The sequence below is a fragment of the Sciurus carolinensis genome, chromosome 11, assembly GCF_902686445.1.
Source record: "Sciurus carolinensis chromosome 11, mSciCar1.2, whole genome shotgun sequence".
Taxonomy (NCBI): domain Eukaryota; kingdom Metazoa; phylum Chordata; class Mammalia; order Rodentia; family Sciuridae; genus Sciurus; species Sciurus carolinensis.
In genome coordinates, this window is record NC_062223.1 from 111,099,865 (window position 1) to 111,123,877 (window position 24,013).

Here is a 24,013-nt window from a genome sequence, read left to right on the forward strand (position 1 = left end):
ATGTGGTAGAGAACAGACAGTAACTAAGAGATTTTGATCAGATATTATCATGGTCTCTATGAAAAAACTGCCATTTCCGATGGTACCTTCAAACTATTATTTTAAATGTCCTAAAGAAAAACAGAGAGGCCACCATAAGGACCATTCTTGGAAAGAGCTTGAAATTGCTAGGCTGTTCCACATGCAACAGATTTTTTTTTTTTTTTTTTTTTTTTTTTTTTTGCGGTACTGGGGATCAAACTCAGGGCCTTGTGCTTGCGAGGCAAGCACTCTACCAACTGAGCTATCTCCCCAGCCCTTGCAATAGCTATTTATGTGCTGCTAATATCTACGAAATGCTGCCCAGCCCTCTGCAGGTGGAAAGGTAATTAAGATACATCCTGTTGTTAAAAGCTTATAATTCTATGTGAAATCTATAAAGTAGATCTGAAAAGATATAAAAATTGAAGGACAGAAAAAATAGAAATACAAGTGCTATTGACTCTTAGTAAGTAGTTGCTATTTTTGTTCTAATAAGAGCACACAGGTGGCTAAATGCTTTTGTTGGACTATGTTAAGGATTTCATCCTGTGGAGTGACTCCAAAAATCTCTGTGTTAGCCTGAAAAAAGATGATTCTCAATGGATGTAATATTTGAAGTGTGCCCAGGTATTTGGTTTCAGGTATTTTGGTTTAAAAGAACTGCTTTTCCTTGCTAACTATGTTGACCTTGGACAATTTACTTAATCTCTCTATGCCATGCTTCTTTTGCTCTAAAATGAGGGTGGAAAGAGCATTTACCTCATTGGCTCATAAACATCAAATGAGATAATATGTGAAAAGAATGTGTTTAAATTCAGTTGTCAGGAGTTGGTCATTGTTAACAGTTACATCATGAGTGGTTAAACATTTTTTATGTGTTCTAATTAGTTATACATGACTGTAGAATGCCCTTGGAAACAACATACATAAATGGAGTATAATTTCTCATTTGTCTGGTTGTACATGATGTAGGATCACACATATGAACATAGGGCAATAGTATCCGATTCATTCTACTATCCTTCCTACCCCCACAACGCCTCCCCTCCTTTCACTCCTTCCCCTCTATCTGGTTAAATGTTTTTTACATAATAAAAACTGAAAGAAAAGGAGGGAGTGGACTGTGAATGAATTATCTCTGCTTTCAGTTATTCCTTCTTCTGGTAAAACCCAAATTGCTTTGGCTGCACAACCCTATCCCCAGACCACGAGTGCTTGTCACATGCTAATCTGCATAGCAATCACCTACAGCCTTGTTGAAGTGGGGAATCTGATCCAGCAGGTCTGGGCTGTGGCCCCGGGTCCCACATTTCTGACAAGCTCCCAGCTGATACTGATACTTCTCAACCAAGATGTTTGTTCACCTGGTGACAGCAATGCAACTTGTCCTAATGATGTCCAGAAGGAAATAATATGCTTTTGTAGAACTAATCTAGTTAGACCCAAACATATAAAGTGAAGGCAAACATCATAATCTTCTTTTGATGACTCATTAATTGAACAGCTTATTTTAGGTTGGATCGCTTCAGTTGACATTCCTGAAAGCTTTCAAAAACTTTGAAATTATGGTTTTCCTTTGGGGACAGTAAAATACAAGGGTTAAGAAAAGCATGAGAACCAGAGTCACTCCCATATTTGAATCCCTAAGTTTGTAAGCTTGGGTAAACTACTTTTCTTTCTAAGCTTCAGTTTGCCTGTTTGCAAAATGGGCATCAGAATGGCATTTGCTTGCCTCCTCTTGTTAAGGACTCAGTGAAAATGCACATGAAGCATTTAACCCAGTCTGTCTATAGCAACGGCACCATTAGCACTAGCTGTTTAAGCCTAAGGTACCAACTCAACAATTCCATGGAGACTTTTTGTCCCCTACACTCATGTATCTGCATCATGGTCACAACCTATAGAAATGAAAAATCCAAGAGATTTTACCCTTAGAGACTAAATACTGGCATGTTTTTTGCAATTCTATCCTATGACTTGGAGAACTCATTTTTTTGGTTGTTTTTGTTCTTCTTTGAGGTGGACTGAGTGGGAATCTTAAGGCTCAGAGATATTTTTAGTTTCAGCAGCTACTAAACATTCTTTGTGTCAACAGGGGAATAAAGAAATAAGGAGGAATCCCTGAAACTTGCCTACTTGGTATTCACAGCCACCTCTTCCCTTTGAAAAGGGTCTGTGCAGTCAAACTAACACTTGTGGTTGATAACACTGTGCTGATGACAGGCAGTGGCAATAGGGGCAGCAGCCAGCTCAAAGAACCAAAGGCTGCATGGCAGGAGGGCCGGGTGAGGAAAGGCAGTGTTTTCCACCTGGTCTCTGCAGTGTGGTCACAGGCCAGCAAGGACACACCTCACCGAGAGCATGTTGACAAGTGTTTTTAGAAAGTCACTGCAGATGCTGGAAGATCTGAGTCTCAGGACATAATTCCTAACCTCATGAAGCCCAAAATACTGTTAACAAGGCAAGATTAAGGCGGGCCTGGGAAGAACAAAAATCAATATATGTAAAGAGAAAAGGGGAAGGTGAGGAGGAAGAGAGGAAAGAGAAAGGGGGAAACCAAGGAGGCAGCTGTGGCTAAGGAAGGGAGAAACAAAAGAAAGAGGGAAGGAAAGCAGAAAAGCAAAAAAGATAAGGACACTATTCCATAAATATGTTACAAATGCTACTTAAAAAAAAATGCTGAAGTATGCATCCTGACCCCCTGGGGGAAAAATGATTCACCACAAAAGCCAGGAAGAAGAGATGCACACAGAGAGAAATATGACCAATTTTGGTAGCTTATAGTATCAGAAAAGACAAAACCTAATTATGCTGTGGTTTATGTCCCCTACAAATTTCATGGGTTGCAATGTGATAGCTAAGAGATGGGACCTTTAAGGGATGATTAGGCCATGAAGTGAATGGGATTAGATACCTATCCTAATAATGGGGCTTGAGAGTTCACTCTCTTACCCTTCCGCTCTCTGCCATGTGAAGACACAACCTTGCTTCTCTCCAGAGGATGGAGTATTGGGTGCCATCTTGGAAGTAAAGCAGTGTTTAGCAGACACTGGATCATACATTTCTCAGCCTCCAGAACTGTGAGAAATAAATTTCTGTTCTTTACAAATGATCCAGTTTCAGTTATTCTGTTACAGCAACACAAACAGGTTAAAACAGGTCCCCCTTTCTTAAAGGAAAGCTTAGAGAAATACTCTTTGTTCTCTATTCCTTTTACCTATAGCCCATGAAACTAGTGAAATGGCAGAAACATGGGTGGGGGACAAAAACTAAGAGGTCAGCCAACTCCCAGTCTGAAGTCTACAAAACTGCCAATCAAATCTGCTGAGCTTGAACCCTGCAATCACAACCTACCTTTTTCTTTGACTTCCTCTCCATAGGTGCAGGGGGGGTTGTATACCTTCACTTCTCCACATTTGGAGCCAGGAAAGCTCCAGTAACTTGAGGTCTCAGGTTCACATGCCTCCTAACTGGCAGAAATCTCCTCCTGACCGAGCTCCTCTTCTTCCTCCCCAATACCTCATTCCGGTCAGTGCACACCTGCTCGCACTAATAAGTTCAAGGCCAACTGAAGAAATGCTGCTAAGAATGCACCCACAAAAGCCACAGGGTCTCTTCCAGTCCTCCGAATTTGCTGAGGAAAATAAAATTCCTAATGGATCTGCCACTTTAAGGGGTCCTTCTGCTTTCTGAAACCCAGGAGAGCCCTGAATTAACCAGAACTACCCGCCACCTTCTCCCCCAACTTTGGATTATATTCCCTTGACTAGGACTTCAGAACTGGAGGCTGGTCAGCCAGCATTTTGAGGATAAAGAGGATTTCAGGTTGAATTAATCAAAATCAAAACCTCAGGCCAGTCTTAATCATTCTCTAGTGACTCTCCATAAAGCCAGACCTGTCTCCTGTCTTTCAAAAACAAGAATCTTCATGGAAACTCCTTGAAGTAGTCCATTTTAGAACTTTTTTTTTTGGGGGGGGGGGACAATAATTGTCCAGAGAAATTTTATAACTCCTGAAACATTCTATCTGCCACATCAACTCCAAAGCAACAGACCAATGGTGCCTCATTTAATTAGCCAACCTCTCATAAAGTGTAGGGTTTGGACCTGAGATTGTTCTGGGAGATACACTATGCAAATATTCCATTGGTTTCACCAGAGCACAGGAATTTAGTTTGGAAAAACACAGTGACTGGGGAGCCAGAGGAAGGGTTCAGGGTCTCATACTGGTCAGTTGACCCAGGACTCTTTCCAAAAGGTCCCAGGGGGACCTAGCTGAGACCTTCAGCAGGTGGGGCATGATGTTGGTGCCACACCTTGTTCTGGGACTTCTAGACAGTGATCTTGGCCAAGTACTTAAGCAATCTGAGTGTGTTTGCTCATTATAATAAACATAATAATATCAACCTCATAGGGCTCTTAAAAATGCCCAGTAAAAGAAAGGATAAAGAAATACAGCCCTCCTAACAGGAAGAAGGAGGCAGAGGAAAGTTAAGGAGCTTGCCCAAGTTCATACAGGTGGCAGGCTGCAGTGTAAACCCAACTGACACATCTTGTATTCTCTTTCCACTTGGCTGAATATGACAGGTGCGAAACATGTCCATGATTGCCACAGTCTCACCTTTGAGACATGGTTCCCAGCTGGGTGATATATTTGAGTCATCTTCTCCAGCCAGCTTTAGCCCAGCAGAGACTTTGTAGGGGCAAATTTTATCACAATCACATAAGCCTTTCCAAACAATCAGGTAAAGTATGGGATTCCCCAAAGCTTCAGCTCAGCTCAAATTCCCTATTGAGGTCCAGGAGCTGAAGTTGGGGCTCATCCAAGTGCAAATGGTAAGTCACTGTGGTGGCTTCCCATCAACTCTTATAGTCATCCCTGCCCCTACTTGCCTGTGCCCTGTGTTAGAGCTCAGAACTCTCAATATTCCAGAAACAGTCAAAGCCACCCAAAATAGTAATTAATTTTATGGAGCACTTACCAAGGTAAGTCAGGATCTTTATAATACTTAATATTCAAACTTAAACCAAGAGTAGGGGTATTTTTACCATTTCCATTTCACAGTAAAGGAAACTGAGGCCTAGAGAGCTGAATCAACCTGTCCAAGGTCATATACCTAGGAAAGGTGAGGCAGGACTCAAACTCAAGACTCCTTACAGAACCAGTCCTGGATAGCACAGCACCTTGCCAGCCCCCTTGTAGCCAGGTCAGACTGTCAAAAATGCAAAACTCGCCGGATAGGCAGCAATGCAAATGCACGCACAGCCCCATGCAGATCTACCCTGACAGGTAACCCAGGTGGCCACTTGACCATGGAATGTGCCCAGCCCGATAAGAAGGCAAATGTCTGGCACCTTGTGGGGCCAGGGCACTTATCGGGTTTCATTGCTGAGCTGTGGCTACACAGAGTTCTATGTGGTCCTCACCTGCCAGGACCGGCTGGCACTGATGTCCACAGTCTACCAGGCATGACAAGCCCAGCAATCTCTCCCTGAGGGCTTTCTCTTGCTCTGAATAGCACTCCTAATGACTTCTTGGGGAGCACAGCTCCCCAGCGCCATATAGCAGCAAACTCAGGAACAGAGCTCCCCTCTCACCGCTGCCCTACCTTTCCTTCAAGGTCACCTCAGGCCTCCCCTCCATCACACAGGCAAGAACAAACTCTAGCCACGTCTAACTGCATGACCTTGGATGATATATTTCATTCCTCTGGGCCTTCATGCCCTTTTGTGAAATAAAATGGGGGTAAAAGTATCTACCTCCCAGGGTTACGGTAAGGATTGAGGGGCCAGTCCTGGAAGCCCGGTGCATAGACAATGCTAAGCTAATAGAGGGACCACCTCAGGTCTCATAGTATCCTCTTTCCCCTGCATTTCAATTATTCTGATCACCTACCTTGTTCAACTTGGCATTTTATTAAACACTTAGTTCAGATTCATTTAACAACACTTTCTATTCACATGCAAGTCTTGTCACTCTCAAAGCTCCTTAGAGCCAAGAACCAAGGTCAGTTTTTCTTCTGTCTCCCAACAGACCACCCATAATGTGACCCTTCAGTCGTTGGTGGGATAGAAGGCCTAAGTGTGTCCTTACCACTATGAAATTCTCTGTAGGCGAGTTTGAAGTGTGCTGTGCTGTACTGTGTGATTTCCATAAATATGCTTTTCATCCTGGCAACATGAAGCAGGTAGTTTTTATGTTCAGAAATCAAATTTAACCATAGTTAAGTGAAGTCCCCATAGTCACAAGGATAGGAAGTGAAAAAAGTCAGGATTCTAATCCTCATCTGTCCAACTCTGACTTAAGCTTTTCACCATTACTTAATCCCAGTTCTTTGATTAGGATCCATTTCCATGTTGGAATAGAGGGTCCCACCAAAAGCCCATGAGCAGCTAAAAAGGAAAGAAGACGTAGGCAAGGAAGAAACCAAAATAAGCCCTGAGGGAGGCCCACAGTCTGCTGCCATCTTCCTCCCTGGTCCAAGACTGACCCAGCTCCTCTCCGTCCTCAACTCATTCCTGCTAAACACAAGTACAGGAGACAATTAGTCAGAGTCAAAGCAGAAAAATAAAGTTTCTTCTTAGATTTAATGCCTCTTCAACAGTCTAAAAGGAACACCAGATGGAAGTGACCCATACAATGTCTGTAGGGAAAAAAAAAAAACCTAGCTTTTGAGCTATCAGCTATAGGGCAGGAACTACCCAGCAAGTGCTGGCTTCAGAGTGTTGATTGCACCTGTCTGTTACACCTCAAATTAAAACCATTTGCATATTTGCTAGAGGGCTTTGAAATTCAGAAATTCTTGTACTATAACTAGAAAGCCAAAAAAAAAAAAAAAAAAAAAATCAATCAAAGCAAGCCAGGACTCGTTCTCAAGAAATACAATTGAAATTTACAAGAATTCGCCTCAGTGGTTCTGGGTGCTTTCCCTGCGGAGGCTCTGGCAGCAGCAATCTCAGTCCTGATTCCAAGCATGGGGCTGACCCTATGGGTCCTTCTTGATGCTTCCAAACTTAAGGTAGACAGAGCACAGAGTCAGAGAGGGCAGCCTCAGACCATGCCGTTAATCATCGGACAAGGAGAGCTGTTTGGGGCACAAAGGACTGAACCCAGCAGCACTTACCCACTAAGCCACATCCCCAGACCATTTTTTAATTAAAAAATATTTTGAGACAGGGTCTTGCTAGGTTGCTGAGACTGACTTTGAACTTGTGATCCTCCTGCTTCAGCCTCCCAAGCTGCTGGAATTACAGGCATGAGCCACCACACTCAGCATAAAGAGGGATTTCGAGGAGAAAAAAGAAGAAAGGAGCTCCTATTCCAAGCTAAGCACCTTCAATTGAACCCCCACAAACTCAGCATTCAGTATTATTATCTCTATTTTATACATGTACAAACTGGGGCTTAGAGAAATAACATGGCTTGACCCGCGTCTTACAGTTGGTAAATTCAGTCAGAATTTGAGTCCAGGCCTGTTGGCCCCTGATTTCACTTCATTACACTTGGCTGCTCCCCCTCACCCAAAAGCCATCAGAGGGCAGCTCAAGCCATGTGCAGCCATGAGCAGGGACACTGTTGCACATACCATAGCCTGATAGCTCAGTAACTTCATCCTGAGTCCGAGGTCAGATGGAATCATAACTGGGGCAGGGGTCAGGTGAGGTGGCCTCAGGTATCACCGTCTGACTGGTTCCATGTCCTTGTGGTGGTTCTTGGTATCTGGTGGTGGAGACAGGACTAGGCGCATGCCAAGGCCACTTTTTCAGGGCAAAGGTCCCTGAAGCCACCTGCCCCAAGTTCCCTGCTGACTCCAGGAATCTGGGTTTTACAGGCCCGCCCTGAGCCCTGTTCTCTCTCCAGGCTCCTGGGTCTGTTTAGAATTTGGCTCCAGACTTGTCTGGAGACAACACAGGAATGCAGGTGACCAGACCAGCTCCCCTCCCACCTGCAGCACCAGCCATTCCCCATCACATACCCATTACATTGCATGCTCCCTTAACTGAAATTCCATTCCTCAATGCTGCTGTGGACTCTGTGGCCACATGCCTCAATTTTAATAAAAGAAGAGAGAAGGAAGAAGAGAATGAACAAGTATGGAGCATCTACTCGTGGCCAGGTACTGTGTACATAACTTCTTTTTATCCTTTCCAAGAACTCAGCAAGATAATAGGTCTGATAATAAGACCATTTACTACAGTATGTAGAGGCATAGGATATGAAGAAAAGATTGCCTGAGCTCAAATTTTTGGTCCCTCTTTTTACTCTTTGTGCCCTTCAGCAAGTTACTTTCCTCTCTGTGCCTCAGTTTCCATACACATCAGCTCCTGAAGAACTTTGACTAATACAGATAATAGCAATACCTACCTCATGGGGTACTGTGAGAAATAATGAGTTGAGATCCATAAAATTCTTGGCACACAACATGGTCCTTAATAAGAGTGCAATGTGCTTTCTGTACAGATGTGAACAGTTGGTCAAACTACCTGCCAAACAATTGAAATCAAGGACAGTCTATACAGCTGACTGAGGGGGATAGGGCTGCTGAGGCACAGGTGACAGAATGACACCAAGCTCATGAACAAGGAAGCAAGATGCCCTGGCCTGGACTCTAATGGGACAGGACCAAGGACATCTGGGTTTTGATTCATCCCATAACCAAGGAACAGGGGACCTTGCCCTCAGTCTCAAGACAGAGAGTTTGGGGAATAGTTAAGATGACCAGTTTTTCCTGATTTTCCCAAGATTGTCCCTGTAACACTCAAAATCCCACATCTCTGGAACCCACCTTGTCTCTGCCAATCCAAGACAGCTGGTCACCATAGAAACGGAACAAAAGAGACCTGAATCTCAGAAGTTCCTCTTATTCCATAGATCTTCAGATTCACTTTGTGCTAGAACTTCTTAGGGACTCAGCTTTATAAAAATAATATTTTTAAATTTCTCCAAAGAAGCACCAATCCTCCTTTGTCAAAGCTACTCAATTCTCTTCAATCTCACCTGCTGAGCTGAGACCCTCCATCCCACAGTAAGGGCCAGCAAGACCCTGATCCAGTCCACAGATGAGGAAACAAGTTCAGCACCAGAGAGACATGCCTAAGGTTACCCAAGGCATTCCCCTTAGTCCTAGGGGGCCCAGCTTGTGCTGTCAATCACATCCTGGGCTAGAACATTGTTCACATTGATCTTGGAGAGGGAGCTCAGGCAAAAACAAAACCCAGAAGAGAGAGCTTTTCTTTAAAAGGGGTAAGGGATCAGGTGCTACTGGGCATGACTATGGAAAGGGCTCTAGAGTCTGTAGTTTCCTGCAGATAAAGAGCCTCTGTGCCCAGACAGAACCATGTGCTTGCTGACCAGCTCCCCCAAGTCCCACCCTCTCAGGAAACAAAATCCCCCAAAAGGCAGTGTTCCCAGTGGAACACTCCCAGGCTGCCACCGATTACGGGTGACTCCTCACATCTAGGATGTGGAGGAGAGACAACTGAGTTGCTGAGGTTGGCATAGACACAGCATAAAGATGATCTTCAGAAGCCCTTTCTTTCCCTCCTCCTGTCTTCCTCCTTTTCCTGTCCTTTCTCTCTGGCACCATGCTTAGGTCTGCCCTCCCAGGGCAAGGTTTCCAAGTTCTCTACCATTAAAACTTCCCTCTCTTTTGCCCTGACTCTCATGGTCTTTCTCAGAATTCCCATCTGACAGACATCTTGTCAGAAAACCAGATCTGATGAATGCCAAGGTGCTAATGTTCTTCCCCTCTGGGGTAACATCTTCTACTGTGGTCTTCAGAGCGGGTAGAAGGTGGAGGAAGAAGGACCAGACCTTGAGAAGTCCTTTGGCACAATGGAGATGAGCATCAGGCAGGATGAAGAGGGGTAGACTGTGGTTTTAAGAAGCTCATAAAGAGTCAAGAGCTGTGAGCTTCAGTCCTAATCTACCATGCAAATATAATAAGCTGTGGACCTGCCCCACCATGAAGGCTTCCAAGGAGCAGATCTGGGAGGATGAGCTCCACTCTTTACTCTTAAGCCAAAAATTGCCAACAACAGCCTCATCTACTAGGCCCAAAGAAGGCCACTCCTCAGTAGAGCTGGACCCAGTCCTTCTGCAAAGTCAGTTACTGTTTTCGTGATGTATGTGCCTGGGTCTTCATGGGGCTCTGCCTCCTGGCTCCCAGGCAAACCTCTATGCCACAACCAGAGAGGTCCTATTTGGGGGCTGAGGGGCATCCACACACAGGTCCATCCACTATCCCTTGCTTCAAAACCAGTCAGGGAGAGGCCCTTTCATGCCCACAGCCCATGGGCTGCTGTTTCTGGAGTCTTGTATATCTGTCCATTAACTTCCCCAACAAAACTTCCTGAGCCACAGGGACACTAGGGCACTTGCCCAGCCCATACTCCTGCTAGTGGATTTGAATCCTGATTTGCTTCCAGGGACCACCAATAACTTCTTATTGTGAGCATTAAATTAGATAATAACAAAACAATATACACAAAAATGATTAATTAGCACATGTCCCAGTACATTATCTTTGTTAATAGATATTATTATCATTCAACTTTTACAAAGTTCTGAATTTTAGCAAGGTTCCACAATTTTTTCATGGTTTCTCCTACTAAGTGAAAGTCAGAGCCAAGATTACTCTGTTGTGCTGTTAGCAGGAAAATAAAAGCCACCAAATGAAATCACTCCTCCTTTGTTTAAATTGTCTTGACGGCCTAAAACCCTACATATCTGTTACACAAAATGTCAAAGAAGTTAGGGTTAAAAAGAGGGTATTTCACCATCAAAAACATGAGAGGCATTTCTTGTGAGTATTATTTTCATGAGAAGGTAATGAATCCCCATGCTGTGTGATATTCTGCTTTTCTTAAGCTATGCCAGAGAGAACTCAAGGTCATGATCAAGGTCAAGGACAAGGCTTATGACTTACAGCTCTGCTCTGAAATGGGCTGGACATCAATACTCTGTTATTCAGTCCTCCCTAAAGGAGGTGGCACCTGGGTCCAGCCCAGGTGTAGGCTTGCTATCCTTAGAGATTTTCCAGAAAAGACATCCTGAACCTTCCCTGTCCTCATCTGAGATAGGGATAGCTGTTATCTGGTGCTTTGTATGTATATGGTTATATGCTATGAGCATTTCAGTTCTCATAACTGGCCTCTGATTAGTGAGACTGTGACCTCCAATTTGCAGGCGTGAACTCCCACCTGCATGCATGTCATTCCACAGTTTAAGTTCACTCTGGCTTGTGCTGTCTGTCCTCCATGGAGAGACAGCACTTTTCCCCTCAGCATGAACATAACAATCCTTAAAAACTTATCAGTTGGTGCAGTCACTTTAGAGGGTCATTTGTCAGTGTCTATTAAAATTGTAAATTTGCATACTCAAACACAGCAACTCCACTTCCACCGTCCTAGAAAAATACTCACAGAATTGCACAAAGAGCTACATCTTAAGGATCTTCACTGAAGCATAATGATGGTAGACATTTGATTACAGCTTCAAAGTGCACCAACTTGGAAATGACCAGAAACAAAAACCAGAAAGCAGAGAACTATAGCACACACCTTTAATATGAAATTTGAAGCAGTGGTAGAAAGAAAGAAAGGAACCCACTTATGCTTACATGAAAAGAGGGTCAAAATATACTGTGAAGTGACAAATGTTTCAGAATTGTGTTTACAAGCATAATCCCATGTATTAAAGAACAGCCAGAGATGCCGATGTTTTCTATGCATACATGTGAACATGTAGGAAAAGTTTTGAAATTCTTCAAACTACAATGATAACAATTATCCATTGAGTGGGGAAAGTGATAGGAAATAGGGAATGATGGTCAGAGGGAATTCCAGTCTTACCTGAGTAGTTTTAATTGTTTTAAATGAACGTTTAATTTTTTAAATGTTTTAAATGAATGAATGAAATGATGTGTCCATGTGTTACTTGCATGATTATGATGAATTTAAATTAAGGTTGTTTTCATTGTTTATTTGGAGAAATGGTAGCACACAGTGGTCAAGGATGCAGTGTGGACTGAGATTGATCTTGGCTTTCATCTCAGTTTGACCACTCAATAGTTGTGTGACCTTAATAAGTTACTTAGCCTCTCTGAGTCTCTTTAGCCACATCCATATTCTGAAGTTGATAATAATACCTCAGAAGATATAGTGTGGAATTAAGTGAGGTAATGGAGGAAGTACTTAGCCCTTTACCCAGAGTATAAAAAGTCATCAATATTTTTTGGCAGCTGCTCTTGCTCCTAAACCCTGTGAGGAACTGTGATTGGGAACACAGCACTGAGGTGAGCTGTTGAGAAGTATCAAGGGTTCCTCACAGCTTCAGGATTTCTATCTGGGGGATCCTGAGAACTCATGCCCCTAGCCCCCCGTGTGCACACACCTGCACAGACATGCACACCATGGAAGAAGAAAAGGAAGGGCAGGTGACGGGAAGAGGAAAGCCAGGGCATGGTACTTGTGCGATGAGCTCAGAGGATGCTTGTGTGCTATGGAGCAGGGAGACAGGACTCAACCACGGCTCATCCAAGAGCCTGTCCTCAGCGTGGAACAGCCCAGGAATCCCCTTAGCTATGAGGGTTGGAGCTCCCTCCTTGTCCCTCGGAGGCCAGCACAGACCCAAAACACCACATTGCTGTTAAAAACCTAGGGGCCTGGGGAGCTGTGCAGCACACCACATTCACCTGAATCCCTCTGACTGACTTGGGGACAAGTAACTGTCATCTTTCCCTTAAAGGACTAATACTTTCCTTGGACACCTGCCAGAGTCTGCAAACACAGGTCCTAAGTGTTGCTTTACAGAGCTGAATCCCACATATCCTGATTAAATATTGACAGTAGCTCTACCTGCCTTATCTTGATTCATGAAAGCTGGTCCCTGAGGAGCTACGTGGGGCAGGACTGAACCCCACAGCACAGCCACAGACACGCTCACGGACTAGTTCAGCAAAGACGCTGCTCTAAGACTCATAAAATCTAACCCCACACTCTTGGCAAAATCCGTTTTATGAATTGTTAGACCCTAAAACAAAAGGATCCATCAGTTATCTGGGCTTTAGGAGCAAATAGCAGTAAGGTCACCTGTGGAACTTAATAAATCACTCATTAACTCTGTACCAGCCGGCTGGCTTGCAAGCGGGGAGAGGGGACTAAGAGGGCAGAGGAGTTGGTCATCAGAGGCTCCTAAACCCTGAACTGCTGACCGAATCAGGGCCTTCCAGCCTGGAGTTCAGGGGCTTGCCCTAGTATAAGGGAGTCGAAGTTAAAGTTAAGTTCCAAAGGGCAAAAGTTATCCTCAGCTCCCACCCTGCCCCTCCAGGCCTTTCTGGCCTTCCAGGAGCATGGCCTCCTCACCACATGCTCCCTAAGAAGGTTCTAGGTCCCTGATCAAGACCCCTGTGCTCTCTTCCACTACAGCCAGAAGACTGGAATGATTTTCTCCCTGGAGATGAGGAGGGGGTAAGCCCCTGTCCTGTGTTGCCTTTTTTTCAAAACCTGTTTCTGGGACTCTATTTTTTAAATGTCTTTCCCCTTTTTGTAAAATTTTTATTTTTACACACTGCATTTTGATTTATTGTACACAAATGGGGACAACTGTTCATTTCTATGTTTGTACACGATGTAGATTCACACCATTCGTGTAATCACATATAGGGTAATAATGTCTGTCTCAGTTCACTATCTTTCCTTCCCCCACCCCCTCCTGCTCCATTTCCCTCTACACAATCCAAAGTTCCTCCATTCTTCTCTTGCGCTCCCCACTCCATCAAACCCCCTCGTTATGTATCATCATCCACTTATCAGAGAAAACATTTGACCTTTGGTTTATTGGGTTTGGCTTATTACCTTAGCATGATATTCTCCAACTCCATCCATTTACCTGCAAATGCCATAATTTTATTCTTCTTTATGGCTGAGTAATATTCCATTGTATATATATATATATACCACAGTTTCTTTATCCATTCATCTCTTGAAGGGCATCTAGGCTGGTTCCACAATCTAGCTATTGTGAATTGAGTAGCTATGAACATTGATGTGGCTGTATCACTGTAGTATGCTGATTTTAAGTCCTTTTGGGTATAAACTGAGGAGTGGGATAGCTGGGTCAAATGGTGGTTCCATCCGAAGTTTTCTGAGGAATCAACATACTGCTCTCCAGAGTGGCTGCACCAATTTGCAACTCCACCAGCAACGTATGAGTGTACCTTTTTCCCCACATCCACACCACCAAGGTTACCTTTTTAACAGAGGTCATTGGAGTCTTCCTCACCAAAAGGGCTTCTAATGGCAGAAGCCCGGCAGCTAAGGAGGAAGAGATATTCAGAGGGTGATGCACTTTGGCTCTTTTAACTCCCTCAGTGGGAGTTGAGGTTTCTACTCTTACTGGCAAAGAAGTGAATCTAATCAGAAGCACAAATGCACAGTTTGGAGAATGCCTTAAGACTCTTCTGGTAGAACCTCTGGTTCAGTGTCATCCCTCACTCTCTTCCACTCCACCACAAGTAGCATATCTCCTGAGGACAAGAGGCTCCCCTTAAAGGTAGGGCCTCTAGTCCCCCCCCTAATAGAGTTCCAGTGCTCAGAGGGGGTCACACTGCTCTAGAACACTGTGGATAGACTTCTGTTCTGGTATCAGATCCCACAGGCTGCAAAAAGGAATCCCTAAAGGAACAGGTTGTCTCCCTCACAGTCATCATAGTCACAGATCACTCAAGAAAACATCAGGTGCTAAGCTCAGTGTTTTGCATACATTATCTATCTAATCTTTGGAGGACCCTTTTCACAGATGGAGAAACCAGGACAGAAGGGCACACAAATCATATTACAATAATAACCCTGAATGTTAATGGCCTAAACTCATTAATCAAAAGACATATTTTGGCAGATTGGATTAAAAAGAAAGATCCAACAATGTGCTGCCTTTGAGAGACTCATCTCATAGAAAAAGACATCTCAGACTAAAGGTGAAAGGATGGGGAAAAACATACCACGCACATGGACTCAGTAAAAAAGCAGGGGTCTCCATCCTCATATCAGACAAAGTGGACTTCAAACCTAAGTTAGTCGGAAGGGATAAAGAAGGACATTTCATACTGCTTAAAAACCAATGAGACAAAATGATTTTAAATATTTATGCCCCAAACAATGGAGCATCTATGCACATCAAACAAACCCTTCTCTATTTTAAAAATCAAATAGATCAAAACATAATAATAGTGGGTGACTTTAACACACCACTCTGACCTCTGGATAGATCCTCCAAACCAAGCAACTTGTTCTTGATTACATGGCTACCAAGTGATAGAACCAGGATTTGGCTCTAGATCTGCCTGATCTCATAGAGCATGATCACAGCCAATCAGTCCAGAACTGGACTGCTGGGTATGCTATAGGATGAAATGAGTTCATATCAAATAAGTACTTACAACAGTGCCGAGCATCTGGTAAGCAACATATGAGTGTTTTTAAAATTATAAAAAGCTTTGTGGGAACACAGAAGATGACCCTGCATATTCATGTGGCTGGAATGAAACCTAGGAATAAGGAGTGGAATGCAGCCAGACTGAAGTCCCCCTTAGCCCTCTGTAACTCTTTTCAACTCCTGACCCTTCCCCAGATCACATATGGTGAGAAGGAGGTGAAAGTCACCTCCAGCATAATTCTCACCCCGGACATAAGAAGCTGCATTTGGACTTTTGCTGTCCTGGGGAGGGTGAAAGAAGGTGATCTGCAAAGCTCCCAGAAATGTTCCAGTCAGGCCCCTAAGTCTCAAAGGTTAGTACAGCTGGAGTTGGTTTACATTGGGATTTCAGGGCACTGCATCTTCCAGGAGATAAGTCTGCATTATGCAAATTACTTATACCAGGACTCTGCTGCAGTTACTAAGCTACAGGGGAATTAACTGCTTAACCCTTTCTGTCTAGCTATAGAGCAAAGGTTGACAACATTGGTCAATGTGGAAAAAAAATTTCCCAGGACTCAACAGCCTGCTGAGTAGAGAGTGGCTGCTCAGAGTCCAGTGACTCATCCAGTGGATTTGTCCTTGCCCTACAATGTTTGTAAGTCAATCCCTACCTGCCTGTACCTTCTGAAGGGAAGTAAATTTCATCCAGGGGATCCTTAAGGCTCAATGGAGGAGGACAGATCTCATCAATGGGCCTTGGAAGCTCAGAATCATTTATTCTGATGACCAGATAGTGGAGGGTTCTCAGAGAAGTTGGTATTTGAACTGGGCATTGGAGGTGAATCAGCAAAGAGAGTAAGAGCATGTCCAAGATACAGAGGTGAGAAGTTCTACAACTTACTTTAGGAACAGCAAGTAGTGTTAAAGATTTTAGGGTTGTACTGGGTGGCAAGTGAAGACAACATGTATATTTTATTAGGAAAGAAATGAGTGTAACAATGCTAGGAATATTTAATAAAGTCATAAGCTCAGGTCTATAAGTTATAAAATTCACCATTTGAATATATATATTACTATTCAAATTCCCTAGACAGATTATGCTCTGGGGGCCATTAGAGATGTAAAAGCAAAAGTTGAAGGTGACATAAACACATCTTATCCTTGGTATTTTCATAGCTGAGCTCTTGGGTCCAGTTGAAACAGTTAGCCCCAGCAAGATCTGCAGCTTGACCACTTGGGACTTAAACTGCCAGGTGAATATCAAGGAAGGGCTCCCCTCAAAGAATAAAAGCTGGAGACCAAACTTCTCTTGTGGCTTCCTTAAGGAGGAGTCATGGAATCTGCCATGGAATCATGGAGACAACTGGACATCACCTTATCCATCCCTCTGGCTCCAGGTGGAGCTGTACCACACACAACATAATGAAGGTAATTGATTCATGCTCAATATGCGTGTGTTGTAACAACAATCTTCACAGCCCAACCTCTCCTCTGATACTCAGAGATCTTGATGAATCCTTCACTTTTATAACCCTGACAGCTTCTCAACACCTTCATAATATAACCAAAAGATTTTTTCTTTACAGTCAACCTTAAGATCTGGGGTGGAACTATGAGCAATGAGTCTTTAATTGACAGAAAATGGACCACCTTCTCCACATATGCTTTCTACATTTTCCCTCAACCATCATGGGATATACCATGCTGGATCCCTCCACTTTTCTTTCTACTTAAGTCATGAAGAAAAGAACAGCGTAGTGGTCAAAAAGCCCAGGCACTGGAAGGAAGAAAAAATTCAGACTCTGGTTCTAACCTCTGGAATCTTAGGAAAGTCATTTATCTCCTGTGGACTTTCTGCAAAGTCAAAATAACAGCATAATTTACCTGTGAGACTACTGAAAAGATCAAAGACAAGCCAATCTCTTTGTAAACAATGCACTAGATAAGAATAAAATATTACAGTACTACTTCTATTTGCAAAAGTAATCCCAGTACCACTGAGCAAACGGTAAAGCATAAGGAGGCTAAAGTGACTTCACTAAAACAGAAAGAAGATTTTGAAGAAGCAATGTGGCCAGAAATTAAGAGGGACATTTCATAATGATAAAAAGCAATTCATAGTGCATAAAGTACATAAAAACCATATAGGTGTATATAACTAATAACAGAGAGTCAAACTAACTTGAATCCAAAGTCTACAGAATTAAATGGAGAAATAAGCAAATTCCTAATCACAGAGATTTTAACAACCTTATCTCAGCAATTGACAGAGTAACTAGACAAAAGAAATCAGAACACAGAAGATTTGAACAAGACAATCACCTTTAATGAATTAATGTTTATAGAACACTACACCCAACAATTGCAGAATTTACTTTCTTTTTCAAGAGAACATGGTACATTTACCAAGAAAGACTAAATGTTGGTCCGTAAAAATTATTTCAATACGTTTTAAATGATTGCAATTTTACATAGCATATTCTTTCACAATGCAATTGAGCTGCAAATAAGTAATGTTATGCTATCTAGAAAAATGTCATGCTATCTGGAAATTAAACAGAGTATATCTAAATAACCCATGGGTCAGAGAGAAATATAAGGGAAATTTTAAAATATTTCTAATTAAATGAAAATAAAAATTAATATATCAAAAGGAATATTGCTAAGGCAGTATTAAAGGAAATTTTACAGATTTAAATATGTATATTAGAAGAATGCCTTAAATAAATCAATGACCCTAGGATATAAATTTAAAATAAAGATGAGTAATTCTCAGCTAGAAGCAATTTTGTTCCCCAAGGGATATTTAGCAGTGTCTGGAAACAGATTTGTTGTTGTAACTGAGTGTACAAGAGCTACTGTCAACTACTAAGCCAGGGGTTGGTGTTAAACATCCTAATATACATAGAACAGCTTCTCACAACAAATGATTATGCATTCAAATATGTCAATCATACCAAGGTTGAGAAACCCTGGCCTAGTTAAAGAACAAAATAAAATCAAATTAAGTAGAAGGGAGCAAATAAAAAAGATAAAAGTAGAAATCAATGAAATACACAATTGAAAAACAATAGACAACATTTACAAAAAATATTTACAAAATTGAAGTTGATTTTTCAAAAAGATCAAGAAAGACCAAAAACCCTAACTCTAGCTAGATAAGTTAAGGAAGAAAGAGAGCACAAGTTACCTATATCAGGAATGAAAGAAGAAATATCTACAGTCATTAAAAGAAAAACAAGCACATATTATGAAAAGCTTTATGCCAATAAATTTGACAACTTCAATGAAATTAATAAAGTCCTAAAAAACTACAAATTGCCAAAAGTGATACAAGGTTAAATTAAAAATCTGACTAAACATTTATCTATTAAATAAATTGAAATTGTCATAAAAAACAAATTAGACTCCAGGCACATATAATTTCACTGGTGAATCATATCAACTGTCTCAGGGGGAAAATAATACCAACCTTACACAAACTATTACAGAAAATAGATAAAGTTCCCAGTTCATTTTATGTGGCTACATAACCTGAGACCAAAATCTGGTAAAGATATTATGAGGAAAGAAAATTATAAACCAATAGCTCTCATAGACATAGATGAAATATCTTTACCAGAAAAATAATACATTGAAATGATTCCAGGAATATAAGAACAATTCAATTTTTTAAAAAATCTGTCAGAGCTGGGAGTATAACTCAGTGGTAGAGGTGGTAGAGTGGTTGCCTAGCATATATAAGACCCTGGATTCTATCCTCAGCATTGGAAAAAATATTATTAAAGTAATTCACTAACTTAACAAAATGAAGGAGAAAAACTGCATGATTATCTCTATCTCAACAAATAAAACAATTATAAAACCAATTCAACACCATTGAAGAATTTTTTTTAAAAACTCATCAAATTTGAAACAAAAGGATACTTCTTCAAACTGCTGAAAGGCATTAATAACACACCACCAACTAATAATACACATGGTAAAATATTGAATGTTTTTTCTCAAACGTTGAGAACAAGTTAAGGACTTTATCTGTCACCACTTTATTCACATTGTACTAGAGATCCCAGCCAATGCAACAAAATAAGAAAAAATAAGAGTACTATAACTTTCAGAGAAAGAAATAAAATCTCTGGACAGACATGAATGTTAACACATAAAATCATAAGGAATTTGAAAAAAAAAAAGGATTTTATAACCAACAAGTGATACAAGGTTAAAATACAAAAGTTAATTGTATCTTTTATAAATAAGCAGCAGTTAGAAAACAAAATTTTTTTTTAAATTTCCAGGAACAGAAAAAGATAACAGAGTAAAATCCCCCAGATACCAACTCCCCATAGACACACCAGGTTGGACAGTTATGTATTTACCAAACTACCTCTACAAGAGCTAAGGATAAAAGCCTACCTGCAGATGGAGCCTCTGAACAGCCCTGGTGCCAACAGAAGATATATGGCTCTAGTCTACCAAGTTTATATTCCAACCACCATTATGTGTGGCTGGCTGCAGTGGTCTTGGGCCCCAAAACCACCTTAGCAATAACCACCCCATAGTAGCACAGACCTTGATCCTTCCCCAGTGCTGTGCTGATCTTGGTGGGCTGTGGGCTTAGGGTTTGGCACAGTATGGCACAGTTAAGTGACACTGGGGACAGTCCATCCACAAGGATTCTACCCAGAGTTTGGAAGAATCTCATAGTACCTGAGCACAGGCCAGTGATTTTGGATAAAGCATATGGGTCTACCTCTATCCCAGGGAGAGGTCTATGGGTATGGAAGACTTCTCAGGTACTCCATTGGTTCCTTCTGAACAACACACCACGTGAAGGAACAAACCTGGGTTTGGATCGCACTCTAGTGCTGAAACATAACCAACAAACCAACAGCAGATTCCCAGTAAACCTGGACCTGGGTGCTATCTGGTGCCAAAATAATGCAAGTAAATACAGTTCAGAGAAAATAAGCAGCCTGCTTAGAATTTATGGAAATGCAGACACAAACAAGGCTAGATTATAAAGACTAAAATAAATACTTAATCCTTCAATGCCAACTTGATGTCATATTGAAGCTCCTTCAAGAGCTTCCATGAAACCATAACTTCACCAAAAGTCAAACTAGGATGACAGAAATTGACTAGATACTAATCAGTATGGGAGAACTCTCAGAGTTCCTTAAAGTAGCTGTTTTAAGGAAATTCAATGACCTTGAAGAAAACACAAACAATTCAATACTCTAGCAGAAAAACTTAACCAAGAGACAGAAGCAATTTTTAAAAGTCAAACAATTTTTTTTTTTTTTTTTTTTTTTTTTTTTTTTGTGGTGCTGGGGATTGAACCCAGGACCTTGTACTTGACGGGCAAGCACTCTACAAACTGAACTATATCCCCAGCCCTCAAATAAATTCTTGAGCTAAAAAATACACTCAATGGAATTAAAAATGTGATAGAGGACAGCAATAGCAGGATAGATAAAATAAGAGAAAGAATTAGTGAGCTCAGAAACACGCCATTTGAAAATGCACAATCGGAGTAGAAAAAAGCAAAAAGAATAAAGAGTAATGGGGAAAGCATATGGGAACTTTGGAAAAGTATTAAAGACCAAATAGTTATTATAGTTCAAGATGGACTTGAGAATGCAAAAAGGGTAGAAAGTTTATTCAAAGAAATAATAATAGGAAACTTCCCAACCTAGAGAAGGCTATACTTGTATAAGTATTTGCCTAGCATGCACAAGACCCTGAGTTAAATCTCTGGTACCAAAAAAAAAAAAAAAAAAAAAACTATTGATAAATCTCAAGGAATAAGAAAAAGAAGAATAAATCAAACCCAGAATTAGGAGAAGGAAAGACATTATAATGATCAAAGCTGAAATAAATAAGAAACTAAAAAATACAAAGATCAACAAAACGAAGAGCTTATTCTTCAAAAGAAACAGAATAGAGAAACCCTTGCTAAGGGTTTCTTAGTAAGTAAGACAACTGATACAACAGAAATACAAAGGATCCTTAGAGAGTATTATGAACAATCATATGCCAACAAATTTGATAACCTAGAAGAAATGGACAAATTCCTAGACATGAAGAAATAGAAAACCCAAACAGACCAAACACAAGTAACAACACTGAATCAGTAGCAAAGTCTCCCATCAAAGAAAAGCCTAGGACCAGATGACTTTACTGCTATTTCTATTCAACATTTAAAGAAGGACTAATTTTCCTGAATTCATCTCCCAAAAAAAGAGGAAGGAATTCTTCCAAACACATTCTACAAGACCAGCATTATCCTGATTTATAATCCTGATAAATTAAATATGGATTAAAAAAGTAAATACAGGCCAAAATCATCAATAAAAGACTAGCAAACCAAACCCAACAGCACATTAAAAAGATTATTACCATATGAAAAAATGTTCAATGTCATTAGCAATTAGGGAAATGCAAATCAAAACCACATTGAGATTTCATTTCACACCAGTCAGACTGGAAGTTATCAGGAATACAAATAAATGCTAGAGCAAATGTAGAATAAAGAAACACTTTTACACTGTTGGTGGGACTCTAAATTAGTACAATCACTATGGAAATGATCAGTATGGAGGCTTCTCAAAAGACGAGCTATATGGAACCACCATATGATCCAGCTATACAACTACTCAGTTTTTATCCTAAAGAATGGAAGTCATCATACTATAGATATATGTGCATACCCATCTTTATATCAGCACAATTTATAATAACCAAACTACAGATGAAGGGATAAAGAAAATGTGGTATATATACACAATGGATTTTTATTCAACCATAAAGAAAAATTAAATTATGTCATTTGCAGAAATAAACAAAACTAGAGACAACTATGTTAAATGAAATAAGTCAAATTCAGAAGGTCAACGGTCATAAGTTTTCTCTCATATGTGGAAGCTAGAAAGGAAAAAGGAAATAAAAGGTCAGGGGGAAGGATCTCATGAAAATCAAAAGGAGATCAGTAGAGGAAAGACACTGGGGATGGGAAGAAGTGAGGGAGCAGGGAAGTGCTGAGGAGTGATATTGACCAAATTATGTCGTGTGCATGTACAAATATGTAAAAACAAATTCCATCACTATGTACAACTATAATGTACCAATAAAAAATGTGGGTAAAAAAGATTATTTACCATGATCCTGTGGAATTCCTCCCAAGGATGTAAGGATGATTCAACAAACACCCCTAGAGGGGCAGCTTCCTTGTGGAGCACTGCATTATCAAGTTCCTCCAAGACTTTAGGCTACTGAAGGCTAGGAAGTGAATTATTAGAAATCTACATGGGACACTATAAGTCAATAGAGGAAATCTGCAATATCTCAGTTGTGCTAATAGAGGGGTAGATACCTGAGCAATATGAGAAAACAAGGAAAGAAAATGTCCCAAACAAACCTAAATGCTACATCAATAAAATCCAATAATAGCATGGCACGAGAAATGTCAGAAAGGGAGTTCAGAATGTACATAATTAAAATGATCAGAGAAGCAAACAATGAGATGAGGGAGCAAATGCAGGCTTTGAATGATCACACCACTCAACAGTTGAAAGAGCAAATGCGGGAAGCAAAAGATCATTTCAATAAAGAGTTAGAGATACTGAAAAAACAAACAGAAATACTTGAAATGAAGGAAACAACAACCCAAATTTAAAACTCCATAGAAAGCATAACCAATAGGATAGAACACCTGGAAGACAGAACCTCAGACATTGAGGACAAATATTTAATCTTGAAATATTTAATCTTGAAAACAAAGTTGACCAAACAGAGAATATGGTAAGAAATCATGAACAGAATCTACAAGAATTATGGGATATCATGAAAAGGCCAAATTTAAGAATTATTGGGATTGAGGAAGGCTTAGAGAAATAAACCAAAGGAATGAACAATCTATTCAATGAAATAATATCAGAAAATTTCCCAAATCTGAAGAATGAAATGGAAAATCAGATAAAAGAGGCTTATAGGACTCCAAATGTAAAAATTTACAACAGACCCACACTAAGGCACATTATTATGAAAATACCTAACATACAAAATAAAGACAGAATTTTAAAGGCTGCGAGAGAAAAGAATCAAATTACATTCAGGGGGAAACCAATAAGAATATCAGCAGATTTTTCAATCCAGACCCTAAAAGCTAGAAGGGCCTGGAACAACATTTTTCAAGCTCTGAAAGAAATGGATGCCAACCAAGAATCTTATACCCAGCAAAATTTATCTTCAGATTTGAAGATGAAATAAAATCCTTCCATGATAAACAAAAGCTAAAAGAATTTACAAAAAGAAAGCCAGCACTATAGAACATTCTCAGCAAAATATTCCATGAGGAAGAGATGAAAAACAATGATGTAAATCAGCAAAGGGAGGAACCACCCTAAAGGAATAGCCAAATAAAGGACAAACCAAGTCGTGTCAAAAAACAAAAATGAGCCAAATGACCAGGAATACAAATCATATCTCAATAACAACCCTGAATGTTAATGGCCTGAATTCATCAATCAAAAGACACAGATTGGCAGATAGATTAAAAAGAAAGATCCAACAATT

At 40.7% G+C, this 24,013-nt stretch overlaps 1 long non-coding RNA gene across 1 annotated transcript in view; it reads left to right on the plus strand.

Annotated features, from left to right (window-relative positions):
* The first annotated feature begins 265 nt into the window (after positions 1 to 265).
* LOC124958092 (uncharacterized) overlaps positions 266 to 24,013 on the plus strand; it is a 70,850-nt gene continuing 47,102 nt past the window's right edge. Inside the window, exon 1 of the long non-coding RNA XR_007103834.1 lies at positions 266 to 364. This is a non-coding gene — a long non-coding RNA (uncharacterized LOC124958092). The remainder of the gene's footprint in view (positions 365 to 24,013) is intronic.